Source organism: Bidens hawaiensis, unplaced genomic scaffold, assembly GCF_021521415.1.
Source record: "Bidens hawaiensis isolate Kalapana, Puna unplaced genomic scaffold, B.hawaiensis_p1.1 tig00036852_1, whole genome shotgun sequence".
NCBI classification, from domain to species: domain Eukaryota; kingdom Viridiplantae; phylum Streptophyta; class Magnoliopsida; order Asterales; family Asteraceae; genus Bidens; species Bidens hawaiensis.
In genome coordinates, this window is record NW_027496442.1 from 1 (window position 1) to 16,009 (window position 16,009).

General features: G+C 33.6%; 1 non-coding gene and 1 pseudogene across 2 annotated transcripts; both read left to right on the top strand.

Moving 5' to 3' along the window:
• Positions 1 to 4,179: 4,179 nt before the first annotated feature.
• Positions 4,180 to 4,251, top strand: TRNAE-UUC (transfer RNA glutamic acid (anticodon UUC)). The gene has a single exon. It is a non-coding gene; the product is annotated as a tRNA-Glu (tRNA).
• A 1,329-nt stretch (positions 4,252 to 5,580) lies between these two features.
• Positions 5,581 to 14,374, top strand: LOC143588875 (putative LRR receptor-like serine/threonine-protein kinase At4g29180; annotated as a pseudogene). Its single transcript, XR_013145178.1, has 13 exons — positions 5,581 to 5,723; positions 6,577 to 7,611; positions 8,293 to 8,431; positions 8,527 to 8,598; positions 8,678 to 8,749; positions 9,305 to 9,385; positions 9,492 to 9,643; positions 10,159 to 10,167; positions 10,202 to 10,422; positions 11,269 to 11,395; positions 11,689 to 11,751; positions 11,991 to 12,178; positions 13,936 to 14,374. The product of XR_013145178.1 is annotated as a putative LRR receptor-like serine/threonine-protein kinase At4g29180 (transcript).
• The last annotated feature ends 1,635 nt before the right edge of the window (positions 14,375 to 16,009 follow it).

A 16,009-nucleotide genomic window follows, 5' to 3' on the forward strand; every position in this document is an offset into this window, starting at 1 on the left:
ACTAGGAACTTCAGCTATGGGACGGATTACACCAGGGACATTTGATATCATGTCCTTAAGCTTCTGTAACTCTTGTGCTAAACTTGAACTTATGCCTGCATCCTGCAAAAATCCCTGATTAGCATTAAAAGGAATTGTATTGAAAGTGTTACCCTGATTGATATTCTGAGGAACGGTTTGGGTGTTGTAGCTGGCATTCCCGAACATAGTATTTCCTAGAGTGACAAATGGAGTGGTCGAGGTGTTAGCCTGCATCGGGATGAAGTCTCCCTGGTGCATCTCGGAGGACCCTGCAAATTGCTGAGTCTGAGCATATGGCTGCTGAGGATTGAAGAACCCTGATGGAGGTATTCCTGAGAATCCTGCCTGCTGTGGAAATCTGAGGATACCACCTGCTGATAAGGACCTGAAGATCCTCTCTGCTGCGCCAATCCTGAGGATAACGCCTGTTGATGAGGACCTGATGATCCTCCCTGCTGCGCCAATCCTGAGGATAACGCCCGTTGATAAGGACCTGAGGATCCTCCCCGCTGTGACAATCCTGAGAATCCTGCATGTTGAAACGGCCCAGCAAGGGATGCATGCAAGTATCCTTGGGATCCGGATGAGTACAATCCCGTAGACCCTGAGTGCTGGAAAAGCGAGGATCCGGGGTTTTACGCCGTGGTTGACTCCGGACGCACCAATCCTGAGGATCCTGGAGGAGTGAAATCCAGAGATCTCGGGATTAATGGCGTGAATTCTTCCGCCGGCTTCTTGGCTTTTCTGATATCTTCTAGTTCCTTCACCAGCATCTGGTTGGTCTTGTTCTGGCGATCCATATGTTCCTGTAATCGCTTATAAATAGACAAAAGTTCGTTATTAGATACCATAACGTGATCCTGGGGGGATGGTCTCGATCCCGAAAATACTGGAGTAGCAGCTTTCTTCTGAATGTTGTCAGGTTTCTTTGGGATAACAGCAACAGAAGGAGGAGGAGGCATGGAAGGTTTCGCTGAGGATTCTGAGGTTGCGGCAGAAGATGAAACAATCTTGGGCTGTGAAGACATGTTGTGGATATTGAGAGTAGGGTTTCGTTTGAGAATGAATAATGATCAAAGCACCGTTTGCCCACGGTGGGCGCCAAATTGTTTCGGTCAAAAATTAACAACTAACTTTTGATTAAATTAGTGCGTGAGGCTAGGTGCTAAATGGTAAAAAGATCAGACACAAAGATATGATCACGAGGGAAAAAACCCTTGATTATAATAGTCTTCGTTTCGGTCAAGAGTTTACAACTTAATCCTTAGTCGAATTTGCTTCGGTTAAGGATTATGAACGTAACTTTTGGTCGAATTAACGCTTGATTATTATGATCGCCGGCACAAAAAACCCCCGGACGGTGAAAACTATTACCGTCAAGTTTATTAATATCGAAAACAAGTGGTTACAAGGGTTGGAGCTGATTGAATATCGAAAACTAGGTGTTACAGTGATTGCTAGTAGCTAAGTCGTGAAAAAGTGTGTGTATCCTATCGATATTATCAGCTCAATATATAATAAGAGATTACAACTGATATCCCGATTATTTAGGGAACCCTAGACTAAGTCATCAGCTAGCCGTTATTGCCCAAGTTGTTATTTGACGAAGTTTAAGCAGCATTCTGTTGCAATCCACGTTCATATAAACATATTTAACACGTGTTCTTATCTGCAAAACAGTTAGATATTATAGGAAAATTGAATTAGTCAACTTACCTTCCTCAGAATAACCGCTTGAGTCAATATCCTTAAGTTAAGCTCAATTCCGAGGATAAAAATCCGCACCCAACAGTAACCGATTTGGTTTGGTTATTAACTGGTTAACCGATAATTAACTATTGAAATTAACCTTATTAACAGTAACTGTATTAACCTCCGTTGAGTTAACCGGCTTTTATGTGGAAAAAACCCAAGTGGTTTCTAATAATTTTCTCCTATATTAGTTATTAGCTCGCTTTAGTTATGGCTTGTTTAATGGGTTGCATTTAAGGGTTTTAATATTAGGCTTGGTTTTGGGCTTCTCCAGTTGCATTATTTGGTTTTGGAATATTGGTTATTGACCGTAACCGATTATTGGTCAAGCTGTTAAAATCGGTTATTGTCGTTAACCAATTTTTCTGTGAAAAATTCCTAACATATGTAATCAATAACCTACAATAATTTTTTTGTTCAGTTGATAACTTGTTAACCGACAATAACCTATTGAAATTAGCCTTATTAACATTAACTGTATTAACATATGTTTAGTTAAGTTAACCGGTTTTTATGTGAAAACCCCAACGGGTTTCTAACCATCGAGTTAGTAACCGGTGATGGTTAGAAACTAGTTTCCCCTACATTGATTTTTAGCATTTTCCGGTTAAGCTTTGGTTAGCCGTCTACGATTTGCTTTGTAACAATCCCGAAATTACAGGGCTATTTTGCTAAGTTCTTTAGAGAAAGTTGTCTCGTGCCCTTTAGTGTTTTATTACCATTTTGTATGGTAACAATGTATCACCATAACTTATATTTTACTACAATTTAAAATGGGTTACCATTAATTTATCATTTTTAAAGAAGTAATCATTACATGTGCAATTGAAAACCATGCATTCTTATTACATCTCGTATTTTTTTTGGTTACAATCAATGTTTTTAAAACCGGTTTATCAATTTCCTCTCGCTAGCCCGGTAAATTGGGCGAACGACTTATAACTTGAAGTGTTAGAAATACCAGTAATACCGGTTTGTACCATTGTACCGGTTAAAGGCCAAGGTAAAATTTTGGGTTTATACTTTAGACCAATGACAATTTTAACCACTCATCCAAGAACCATTCACCTCTCGATTTTAAGTTTTAATCCAGCGTCCTTTGATCATTTTACCATCGACCTTCAATCAACTTACCACCTAATTGAATTGCTCTTAATATTGCCATCAAGCAACTTTTGAATTAGTTTTTATGATGGATTAACTTTTGATAAGTTTATATTGTGGAATCATGTACTTAGATTATTTTTGAGTTAAAGTTGGATTTTTATGTAATTATATGGTTAACTAGTCAACCTGATAGAACCGTCCGATACAACTGGTTATACCATTTATAAGCCCAACATGATATGGTTATGAAACCGGTTTTTTAAACATTGTTTGATTAAATAATTATAATTAAGATTTGTTTTTCATGTTTTTTTGATTATGTCTTAAATATTGATATATAAGTTAGAAATAGTGAGTTTTGACCAACAAAAGTGAATATACAAAATTTAGTATGCAAAAAATCTTTGTTTATGAGAGGAAAAGAGTAGGTTGTTTTCTTATAAAAAAAAAATTAAATTTGATAACTTTCTTCATTTGACCAAATCACCTTTTCATTAAGCTTTTTACTTTTTTTATTTGAAAAACTGTTTTCTTGAGAAAGATCTCTTTCATATACATGTAGGGCTGTAGGCTATTGTAAATACTTTTAAGAGTGATTATTAAGTCTTTTATATAGATTAACTTTGCCAAGGCTCAACTATATATCTTCATATATCGTTTTAGAAGTTAAGAGTAAATTACAAGGGTATGCCAAAAAAGTTCATCTTTATTCCTTAAGTATAAGAAGTTACGACTATGATCCAAGCTGCACGCATACAATACTTGACATGGACGCTGTCAAATATTTCTATTAAGTTCGGGTGAAATTATTGAAATTGCTAGAGGTTTGCTAGATATATGCTACCTCCCAGTGATTCACAGATTCTGTTTGTAAAGGATTTGTATTCTTGTTAATACAAATGTCTCTCTTTTTTTTATTTCTATAGTCGCTCTAGTAATTGTTGTGTTACTTGGACAGAGTGGATGATGAATCCCCTGATGTATTTGTAAATGTGTTTTTGTACTTGGCTCGTCTAACTTCTTGTTAGTCATGGTCTGTTCTTTTTCCCTTTTTATAATATTGCCGCCTTTCAAAAACAAAAGGTTAGATTAATTCGGGTCATAAGATCATTATCCAGGGGCAAACTGTGTTTAACTTAATCTCATTCCTTAGTAGAGTTTTGATATGATGATGTGAGTTTTTAATTTACCGTCCTTAAAGGTAGCAAAACATAACTTAAAATATTAAATAAAATTAAATAAAAAATACAGTTCAAGATATCAGTTATCAGTATTCAGTGTTAATCACTTCACAACCATTCCATTGTCGTCTAGTGGTTAGGATATCTGGCTTTCACCCAGGAGGCCCGGGTTCGATTCCTGGCAATGGAACCTTTTTGTTTCATATTTTTTTTATTTTTATTATTTGTTTGAAAAGATTCTGGCTTTCATATTTAAATAATATTAATTTGAAGAAGTTGGTGGGGTTCAACTTCTTTAAGTTGAACTTTCTTTGTTTCACATACTTTAATCAAACATTAATTAATAACAATGATAATATTATTATACAACAACATGCACATGTTTATTCAACCAAAAATGATGAAAAAAACCAAAAGTTTTAATTAACTTTACACCAAGTGGTGAACTTAATAAGGCAAAACTATAAATACCCACTTTAAAAATCAGGTGAGCAACAACTAATTGTCCATTATTTATGTAGTTTAGTGTTTATCTGCTTATTAATGATGTTGACACATGAATCACCTATATGATTAATCTAAATGCATGCCAGCTGTTGGATAAAAAAGCTTAAGAAAACTTGTTTTGACTTAAACTACTCTAGCAAAGCCGGCTCGCCGGGGTTGGTGTTTAAAACTTTTAATATATGTGGGGAAAGTTAACGTATAAACTAAAAAACTGTCTAAATATGTGAATCAAATAGTGTAATTATATACACAAGTAGTTTAATTATGTAAAGTAGTTGTTTTGTATGTAGTGTAGTTATAGTATACCTGTATATATAACTATACTATAATATAATTTGATTCGCACGTTAATATATATATATATATATATATATAGAGAGAGAGAGAGAGAAAAGATGTAATACAATAATTGTTTAACGTACAAGAATACAAGAATACTTATATTTCATGAAATCGATCCATGAAATCACATCACAAGATTTCGAAATTGTCAATATATATCCAATTAATCATTGGTTCACCGAAACAAACAGTTTTGGATCGTTAATCGATCAATTTTTTACTTTTTTTCACGAAAACCGTTTTTTAGCGTATTTTGAGCGTTTTAGTTTTTGGCTGAGCGTTTTAGGTTTTTGGTTGAGAGTTTTAGTAATTTTGCCTTTGAGCGTCTCGCGTACCTATCGTTCGTTAAGCAATTATTATACAGTAACCTCACCCTATATATATATATAATATGATGAGTTTCATTACAAAACGCCTATATATTAAAATAGTAAGAGATTAGGCCCTTTTGTAAATTATAAGTTTGTTTATTGTTATCACAAATATCGTCGAGGACCTATTTGTTTTTTACTCGTATGGGACATCTGAAATCTCGTAGACGTCCATGTAGTGCTGCAGACCACTGTTTATGCATACATTGACCATGTTTATCATGTTCTAGTTGCTTTGGTTGGCTATAAGTTTCTTTGTTTGACTTATTGTTGGATAATATAATAATAACCACTTTACATAACTTTGTTTGGTGTGTTATTAAGAGTCATAATCTGTCATTAAAGTTCAAAATAATAATTATGGTGTTCTTCCATCATTTGTTTCTTTTATGTGTTGCTGCAGGGTTAATAGTAATACATGTTGATGCACAGATTCAAACAGGTTAGTGTGTGTCTAAATTATGTTTTGACTTTTTGTTAATTGCAATACTTTTCTGTTATGAGTTTTTTTTTTTTTTTTTTTTTGAAAACTTGGGGTGTACATGGGTTAGTTTGGATCGGTTTTGGGCTCAAACTGAACAAAAAAAAAAACGCAAATTTCGGTTTTAGATGTTGAAAACCATCATTTTCGGTTTTCACAATGGATTCAGTTTAGTTTCGGTTTTCGGGTACACCATTTGAGCCAGGAGTGTGCAAAAAAACCAAAAACAAACGAAAATTGAACGATTCGGTTTTCGGTTACTAATTGTGTCCGAATTGTGAATTTGGTTTTCGGTTTGGTTATCGGTTCCACAAATCTTTACTTATTTGGACACAAATCTTTACTTATTTGGATAACGAAACCGAATTCGAATAAACCGAATAATAACCGGTTTAATCGGATAACTAAACTGAATAAACCGAGTGATTCGGTTGAACTCTGTTCGGTTAGACACATTTCTAATTTGGATCGGTTCAGAATTAGAATTTGCGCGTGAAACTTTGGGCCTAAAATATGTTGTTAATTAATGACTAACTGATTATTACACATTTGGATCAAAAATTTTCGAGTTAGACCATTTATCAATTTCTTATAAATTACTTAAAGTTGGTTTATTTCGGTTCGTTTCAATTTTTGGTTGACGCAAAACCGAAACAAACCAACAAATCATTTTTAAAAAAATATAAAACCAAACCGTCGTTTTTCATTGGGTTCAGTTATTTAGGTTCGGTTATTTCGATTTCGTGAACAACCCCACTTAAAGATCATATTAACCCATTTGGTAAATATGTTTTGTTTACGGTTTTCTTGACAGGTTACATAAGCATAGATTGCGGGTCACAAGAAAATTTTAGTTATGGAGACCTTGATACCGGTATAAGTTACACATCAGACGAGTCATATGTAACCACTGGTATCAACAAAAACATTTCACTAGAATATGCATATCCTAACAACCCAAATCTTCCCCAACCGCTTTCTGATCTTAGAACATTTCCACAAGGGAATAAAAACTGTTACACTTTAAGACCCAACGGTGGAAAATCGAGTTTAAATCTAATTCGGGACACTTTCATGTATGGAAACTATGATGGACAAAATAAGTTACCCAAGTTTGATCTTTATCTTGGTGTAAATCTTTGGTTGACAGTTAAGTTTAAAAACAATTCTGATGTTGTTGTCACGGAAATAATTAATGTCGCGTTAGACGACACGTTAAGTGTTTGTCTTGTTAATACAGGACTCGGTATCCCATTTATATCCGGGTTAGAGTTAAGACCACTCGACGGGTTAATTTACAAAACTGCCCCTGATATTCCCGAGTCGTTAGTCTTGTTTAAAAGATTGGATATTGGATACACTAACGGGTCGGGCCGGTATAGAGATGATGTTTTTGATAGAATTTGGTCTTCTTATAATTCGCCTTCATGGGATTTGTTGCATACTGATATGGATATAGATGTAAGTGGAGATGGTTATCGGGCCCCGAATGAAGTGATGCAAACGGGGTCCACGCCCAAGAACGGGACCGAAGCGTTGGAGTTTAAGTGGAATGTTTCTGACCCGAAAGCCCGGTTTTATGTGTATTTGTATTTTGCTGATTTGGTTGTGTTGGGGAGGAATCAAACAAGGGAGTTTAATGTTTCTTGGAATGGTGTTCAACTTTTTGGAAATGTGAGGCCTCGGGCTTATTATGCGTCGACGTTTTATAATTCGAGACCGTTGGTGGGACCCGAGCATACGATTTCGATTAGAAAAGGTGGTGGTGCGAATTTTGCGCCTATTTTGAACGCTGTTGAGATTTATCAGGTTCTAGAGTCGAGTGACTTCGCGACGTTCGGTTTAGACGGTATGTTTTTTTCTTGTTTTGTTTATTTAATAACTTATGAATTTGTAAAAAGTAAATTACATGCTTTCAAGGCATATTTGTATTATTATATATAATTTTTTTTTCAAAAAAAAAAGTTTTCGAGCAAAGCCTCTCTATCATCTGGGATACGTCTGTCTGGGATAGAGGAAAGGTATGCCCTCATATCACCTCGAGACCCTACCAATAGCTATGCTTTAAGTGGGATGATACTGGGTACGTTTGTTTGTTTGTTTGTTTATGTTTCGAGGTGTAAAAAGTTTAATGCATCTTGAATTTATTAAAATTTTTAATGAAATATATAATTATGTTATTTGTTTGTCATCATATTTGAAATTGTCATTAAACAAACTCTCGAGGTTTAAAAGGGTGCGTTTGATGCACAAGGCGAGCCTTCAAGGCGTAAAACCACCGTGCTTGATAATGAATGATAAACTTATGTACCCAATAGAATCCCACTCAGCATAGTTATTGGTTCTGGTTGTAAATAAAGCTTCTTTGGTTGTACATGGATCAACACCTCTAGCGCCCGTGCTTTTTAAAACCAAGCACACATTTTAATGACAACATTTTATTTTTTTTCATGATTAAAATTCTCAAGTCCTTGTAACGTTTAGATCATGAACAATTTTTTTTTATTTTTTGGTTGTGCTATGAAAACAGTTGATGCAGTAAAAAACATTAGAACAACATATAAAATAAACCGAAACTGGGTAGGAGATCCTTGTGGTCCGAAAAACTATTCATGGGAAGGTATAATATGCAACTACACCGGTTCAAGCCCCCCTCGAATCATATCCGTGTAAGTTATTTCTTCTTTTATAAAATATATTCACTGTTTATTTACAATTTAAATATTTTATACAACGTTTAATACCCTTTTGATACCGATACTAGAAATCTTTCGGCAAGTGAGTTAACCGGTCAAATAACTGCTTTCATTGGCAATCTTTCATCACTTGAAATATTGTAAGTATTTGTAACTATATTTTGTACATGTCATGTTTAGTTTTCTAATAACTGTTTTATTATCATGTTGTGTTATCAGGGATCTATCTGATAATAGTTTGACCGGGCCGATACCCGATTTTCTGGAAAAGCTTTCATTTTTAAAGTTATTGTAAGTTTTATAGTCTAATGGTTTTTCATAGATTTGCATTTGGTGCAGATAAATGGGTGGGTCGGATGGGTTGGCTAATAGGTTAAGACGGGCTTCGGGCCAAAAGGAAATGGTTTTGGCGTGGGCCAAAACGGGTCGGGTTAAACACTTTGGTTTCAATTTTTTAATAAATGATTACAGTTAAATATGACAAATCATCATTATTATTATAATAATAGTATTTTTTTTAATAAAACGGTTTTGGACGTTTTAAGCGTTAGACAACACGTTATGGGACTTTTGACCGGCTTGAAGTTGTCCTCTAAGCCATACTTTTTTTAAAAAAAAAATTACATGTTCGGCCAGTTATTAATAAAACATAATTCAAATGACATGTTCATAAGTAAGTGAGTCAAAACTGTCACCTCTATATGACAGACTGTCAAAATATGATCGTGGGTCCCATTAAATAATTCACAAAGGAGTGAAGTATATGCAGATGGGACCCACAGGAAATAGTAAACACAAATAAAGCCTGAAGTTATGTCAGCTTATTTTTTTTTTCAATTATTTCAGGGATTTAAGTGGAAATCAATTATCTGGCTATTTACCAAAGTCTCTATTAGAGAGATCAAGAAGTGGATTACTCAAACTAAGGTTTGGTTCTTATAACATTTTGTCATTTGCAGTTATTTTGCACAAAAATGTTTTAGTATTATGTTCTTACTTTTTTTTTTATTATTGAATGTGTACCTTATGACAGTGTGGATAGCCGAAATCTTTGTGACTCGGGATCATGCGAAAATAAGAAGAAAAAGAAGATTTTAGTTCCAATAGTTGCATCACTACTATCATTTTTGGTGGTCTTACTTCTACTGATAATCTTTTGGAGAATTAAAAGGAAACAAAAAACTTGTAATGCTTTCTCCTTTCTTCTTCTAGTCACCTTGTTAGACCTGTAAACGAACCGAATGAACACGAACAATTAAATGAACAAGGTTTTCTTGTTTGTGTTCATGTTCGTTTATTTTTGTTCGTTAACATTATAAACAAGCGTATCACGAACGATCAACACAGATGAACGAACATAACTGTGTTAATTTAAAGTAAATGTGAATAATGTGTTGGGCCTAAAATGTTATTAAGTTAGACCAAATTTTAATGGGCCTAAAAAATCTAAAAGAATATTTTAACGAACGTAAATAAACAAACGTCAACAAACAAACATAAATGAATGTACATAAACAAATTTAAAGGAATAAACGTACACGAACATTCATGTTCATAAATGAACAAACGAGACATGTGTTCATGAACATAAATGAACTAACATGTACATCACATATACACTAAATTACAAATAAAATGTTATGTTATATATTCTAAAAGAATAGCAATTTTTTTGCAAATTACATAATTGCCCTTTATAGCCATTGGGAGTATATATATAATGAATCTTGTATTTGTATATAGCCAAACCAAGCTCAAATGAAGAAGCAAGAACTACTATAGAATCCAACAACAAGCAATTTACCTATGCTGAGGTGGCAAACATGTCAAATAACTTCCAAACTGCCTTTGGAAAAGGAGGCTTTGGAACTGTTTACCTTGGGACATTAAAAGATGGCAAACAAGTTGCAGTCAAGTTACTCTCTGCATCATCATCTCAAGGATATAATGAGTTCCAAAATGAGGTAACACTAATAATATCACTTGAAAAAATCTTTCTTGAAAAATTACGGTTTTGCCCCTATCTTCTAAAACTTTTAAGAACTCTTAACAAACACCAGCTTGTTTACTTATATTATATATATATATATAGAATGAGGATCATGTGAGAACTATTTGAAAATTGAGAACCATGAGAACCATTTTGGACCATAAAAAACCCAAAAATGAAAAAAAATCATAAAACAAAAAAAACGCAAAAATGTAAAAAGTAAAAAAACCAAAATTCTTATTTATCATCCCAGTTTCATAATATAAAAAATGTCTCGGTTTAGCTAAATTATACATATATGTATAGTATGTACATATATGTACATACATGTTTTTTTATACACATATGTACAATTTAAGGTAAATGATAATGTACATATGTGTACATTACATAACTAGAGATTAAATGAAATTATACACATGTGTATAATAAGAAGTTTTTATTTCTTTTTATGAAACCGGAATGAATTATAAGAATTTTGGTTTTTTTACTTTTTAATTTTTTTTAGTTTTCATAAATTTTTTAAATATTATTTTAGTGGTCCAAAATGGTTCTCAAAGTTCTCAATTTTCAAATAATTCTCTTACGATCCTTACCCTATATATATATATATATATATACTATTATATGTCATTTATTGTATGTAATTTTATGATTGCATATAATAAATGACAAAACTGCCCTCAAATAATACTAAATATATATATATAATAAGTAAATAAACTGACTGTTTGTCGAGAGTTCTTAAAGCTTTAGAAGATAGGGGCAAAACCGTAATTTGCAAAAACGTAACATATTAAAGTTAATGGCCTAAATGCAGGCTGAGCTTTTGATGAGGGTTCATCATAGGAATTTAGCTTCTTTTGTTGGATATTCTCATGATAGTAACCGCATGGCGCTTGTTTATGAGTACATGCCTAACGGAAACCTCAAAAGTTATATATCAGGTATCTTTGATGATAAACAAAAGTTACATAACACATTTTGTTCACTTTTTTTACATATTTAATGTGTTAAATACAATATATATTTTCATTAATAATCTAAATATTTGAATTAAATGATTTAGAAGGTTTGTGCATCTAAAATAAGCTTAGGCAACTTTCTACTTCTATCCGTTTAATACATGTGACCGTTCCATTTTTTAGCTAATTTTTTTGGCGCGTTTGAGATCAAACATGACACAAATAGGCTATTTAACGAGTGACATTTATTATTTTTTTTTTATTTTTTTTTGCAGACAGAAATACTCATCCATTGAGCTGGGAAATGAGACTCAACATTGCAATAGATGCTGCACAAGGTGATTTGTTATTCAACTAAAATCTATACTTTTGCATGCATTGGTTAACAGTGTATTGGTGGGCCCCGTGAGTTTTCCAGTAAAGTTTCTCATTATTACCAACAAAAAGTTTATGATTGTATTGTGTGGTCCGAGAAGAAACCAATGTCATAGTGGGTCCCACGTTACATAAATGAGAAACGTGGGACCCACATAATTAAAAAATCAATAGAAAATGATGTAACTGACTTATATTACAGGATTGGAATATTTACATCATGGTTGCAGACCGACTATAATTCATAGACGTGAAATCAGCCAACATCCTTCTTGATGAAAATTTGGTAGCTAAAATAGCGGATTTCGGTCTTTCAAAAGGTCTTCCTGATGATCAAACTACTCACATATTAACGGACGTTATCGGTAAAGCCGGTTATCTTGATCCAGAGTAAGTACTCTTATTATTTATCTAATAACTTAGATTTATTGTCTTATATCATAACTTTTAAAAATAATTTATTTAGCTATATTACAACTTTATAATAAAATGGTTTGCATTTATTTAGCTAGACATGAAGTGGGCCAAATGGGTTCAGAGTCACCCAATGTATACTTTTACAGTATCCAGTCTTCTAAATAATTTTTTCAAAAATTTAGATCACTATTTTGATCGGGTTGGTGGGTCGTAAAAATTGGGTTAAACATGTTAGTGTGTCGACCTGTTTAACTAGATTATCATTCTTAAACAATTTATTCAAAAATTTGGATCACTATTTTAATAAAACTGAGGGGGTGATTGTGCACATGTAAAAAGTTATCATCAATCATCAATCATACCCAGAAAAATCCCACCGACAGCAAAGCTATAAGTAGGGTCTAGGGAGGGTGGGATGTAGGCACACCGTACCTCTATCCAAAGGAATAAAGAGGTGGCTTCCAGAGAGACCCTCGGCTCTAAGTACATGTGTATGAAGCAAAATAAAGGAAATCAAAGTTTAACAGTTATATAAAAACTACTACTAATTATAATAATATTAATAATAAGATCACAGTTTAACAGCTATATAAAAGCTAATAATAATATTAATAATAATATATGTAAGGGAAATACCATTATGGTATGTGACCTAAATAAGTTAAGTCTAAGCCCTAAGGTATTCAATTCTCTCTAAAAATCCTTAACTTTAATTCTACTTCTCCACGAATTCCTATCCTCAACCATGTCCTCAGAGAGGTTTAGGTCTATCAAATCATGCCTAATCCTCTCATCCCAAGTCAATTTCAGTCGTCCTCTACCCCTCCTCCCCTCTATAGTAATGTTTTCTACGGATCTAACAGGATTCGTCGTCTGTCTTCTCTTTACATGTCCAAACCATCTCAATCTCCACTCTCTTATCTTGTCTGCTATGTTCGCCACCCCTAATCTCTCGCGAAACACAACGTTTCTTATTCGGTCTAGCCTTGTGTGCCCACACATCCAACGTAGCATTCTCATTTCTGCTACCTCCATCTTCCGCATTGTGCCTTCTTGATGGCCCAACAATCTGTTCCATATAGCATTGCAGGTCTAACTGCCACACATCCAACGTAGCATTCTCATTTCTGCTACCTCCATCTTCCGCACATGTAAAAAGTTAAAGAGCTAAAAATGTAAAAAGTCAAAGTGTTTAGGGTCAACCAGACCTGACCCATTTGGTCTGTTAGCCAACCCGCTCAAAGTGCCTATTTAATCTAGGGGTGTCAATCATTTCGGGTTGATGGCTTGTGGGTTAGTGGGGTGGCTGGTTAACGTGTTGAATTTGTCAACCCGAAAGCGACCCGTATTTTATTTGTGTCAAAAACATCAACCCTACACCGCAAGGTTAAATTCGTGTAACCCATAAACGGTCCATTTAACACATTATCTAAATGTGTCAAGGCCGGCAGACTAACAGGTAATAATCAAGTTGTAAATGTGTTAATCAGGTTGTAGGTCGTAAAAAGTGGGTTAAACATGTTAGTGTGTCGACCTGTTTAACTAAAATTCACATGTCAACCCAGACACAACCCAGATTCTTGAATGGGTTAGATATTATATTTATGTCATGTTTGGGTCGTGTCGGAAATTGACACACCTACTATATATCCAACTTATCGGATTTTATAAAGTTCCAATGAAATTATTATGACTCACTAATAACTTATGATCATTTTGCACCCATAAAGGTACCGCCGATCCCACGAACTAAATGAAAAGAGTGACGTATACAGTTTTGGGATCGTTCTTCTAGAACTAATCACGGGCCATCCCACATTAATAAAAAGCGATGACCACATCCACATCATGCAATATGTGGGTTGGTACCTTAATAAAGGAGATATCACAAGTGTAATAGATGAACAAATGGGAGGTGATTTTAACTTAGAATCTGTGTTTAAAGCTATTGAAATATCGGTTGCGTGTACACGGGCCACATCAACCCAATGGGTCACAATGAGCGAGGTTTTGACGGGCCTGAAAGCGTGTTTGAAGATGGAAATGGCCCGTGGGCCGAGGAACCGGGCTAATGTTGTGGTCCAGAATATGGGTGGGTTGAGAATGGACCTTTCACCAGAGTTTTGTTCTATGGATTTTGAGCTTATGACTAGTCCTTCAGGAAGATAGTGAGTTTGAATAAAAATTAAAATGTATACAAAGGTTAAAGTTGTGTAAGTATGAAAATAGAAGTGAAAGGATAATTTTTTTTATTTAATATTGATTTTGAATTCATATGAATACAATAATAATTGAATTATGATATCTCCTTAAGATTCATGCATTTGTATTTTGGGACAATTGACAATATATATATATATAGGATGAGTATCATTACAGAACGGTTAAATTATTTAAAAACTAGAAGGAACCCTTAAAAACTAACGTTTTTTATAAAAAATTTTGTATGTTATTGTTATTTGAGTTTAGTTTTATTATTTTATTATATCTAAATTAACGATTACAATTTTGAAAATTAGTTTTTATACATATCTTTGTTTTGTTTTAAACCTATGTAAATTTGTTAGTACATAAATTTTACACATATGTAAACTTGTGATTAATATATAGTAATCAAAATTTTTTATATAAAATATGATAAAACTACTCTTAAATAATGTTAACATATAAATAAAATTAAAAAAATGTTTGGTTGTGTAGAGTTTCTAAGAGCTCTTAACTTTTTTAGAGTTCTTAAATGATACCAACCCTATATATATATATATATATATATATATATATATATATATATATATATATATATATATATATATATCTTATTTAATATATGAAATTAGTGAAAAGATCCAATACACTAATGCTTAACGTACATTACGTACGTGAATCCATTTTTTCACAAATCGATCCATGAAATCACATCCAAGCATCTCGGAATCGTCAATACATATCCAATCAATCATTTGTTCACCGAAAAACAGTTTTGGATGGTTAATCGATCAATTTTTCACTTTTTTCACGAAGACCGTTTTTTAGCGTTTGCTAAGCGTTTAAGTTTTGTGAGCGTTTTAGGGTTTTGCCTTTGGTTTTTGTCTTTGAGCGTCTTGCGTACCTACCGTACGTTAAGGCATTAGCGTACAGTAACTGCAGCCTATGAAATTAATCATTTATTAAATGTTGACGATATACTTTTGTTATAATAATGATATTGCATTTTATTTATCTAACCAAATGATTGACCTGACCCGACCCGACCCGACCCGATGCATCCAGGTCCGAAAACATTGACGTCTGACAAAAATCGAGCATCGAAAAATCCTTAACCCATAGGATAAAATTTCTGGCTCTGTCACTGCTTGCAAGTTATCTCATAACGCATGAAACAAGAGATTCCCTCACTGCCTATGTGGCAGTGACTTCAGTGACTTGACGTGATAACTAACAGATTATTTGATTCCAACCAGCCTTTTCGTTCAGTAATATAATTTTTCCAAAAAATAAAAAAAGTATATATGCATTAACTATTAAGTCTGGCACATCCAGTATTATTGTTCAAGGTGCTCCGGCCGCTGTACAAACCCACTTCAATTTCAAACGAAACAAATGAGACGAAGCTGAATTACAAGAAACGATCAAGTGAATCTCGAGATTTCAACTAGCCGTTACTCGAGCTTATAACTACCTTTTGAACGCTAACAACCTGACTAACCAAAGTTTACACTTTCAACCCCTGAACTATATTCAGTTGAAAAGAAACAACTTAAACTTCTATATAACCCAAAATGTAAAAAGACCATTGTGCCCTTG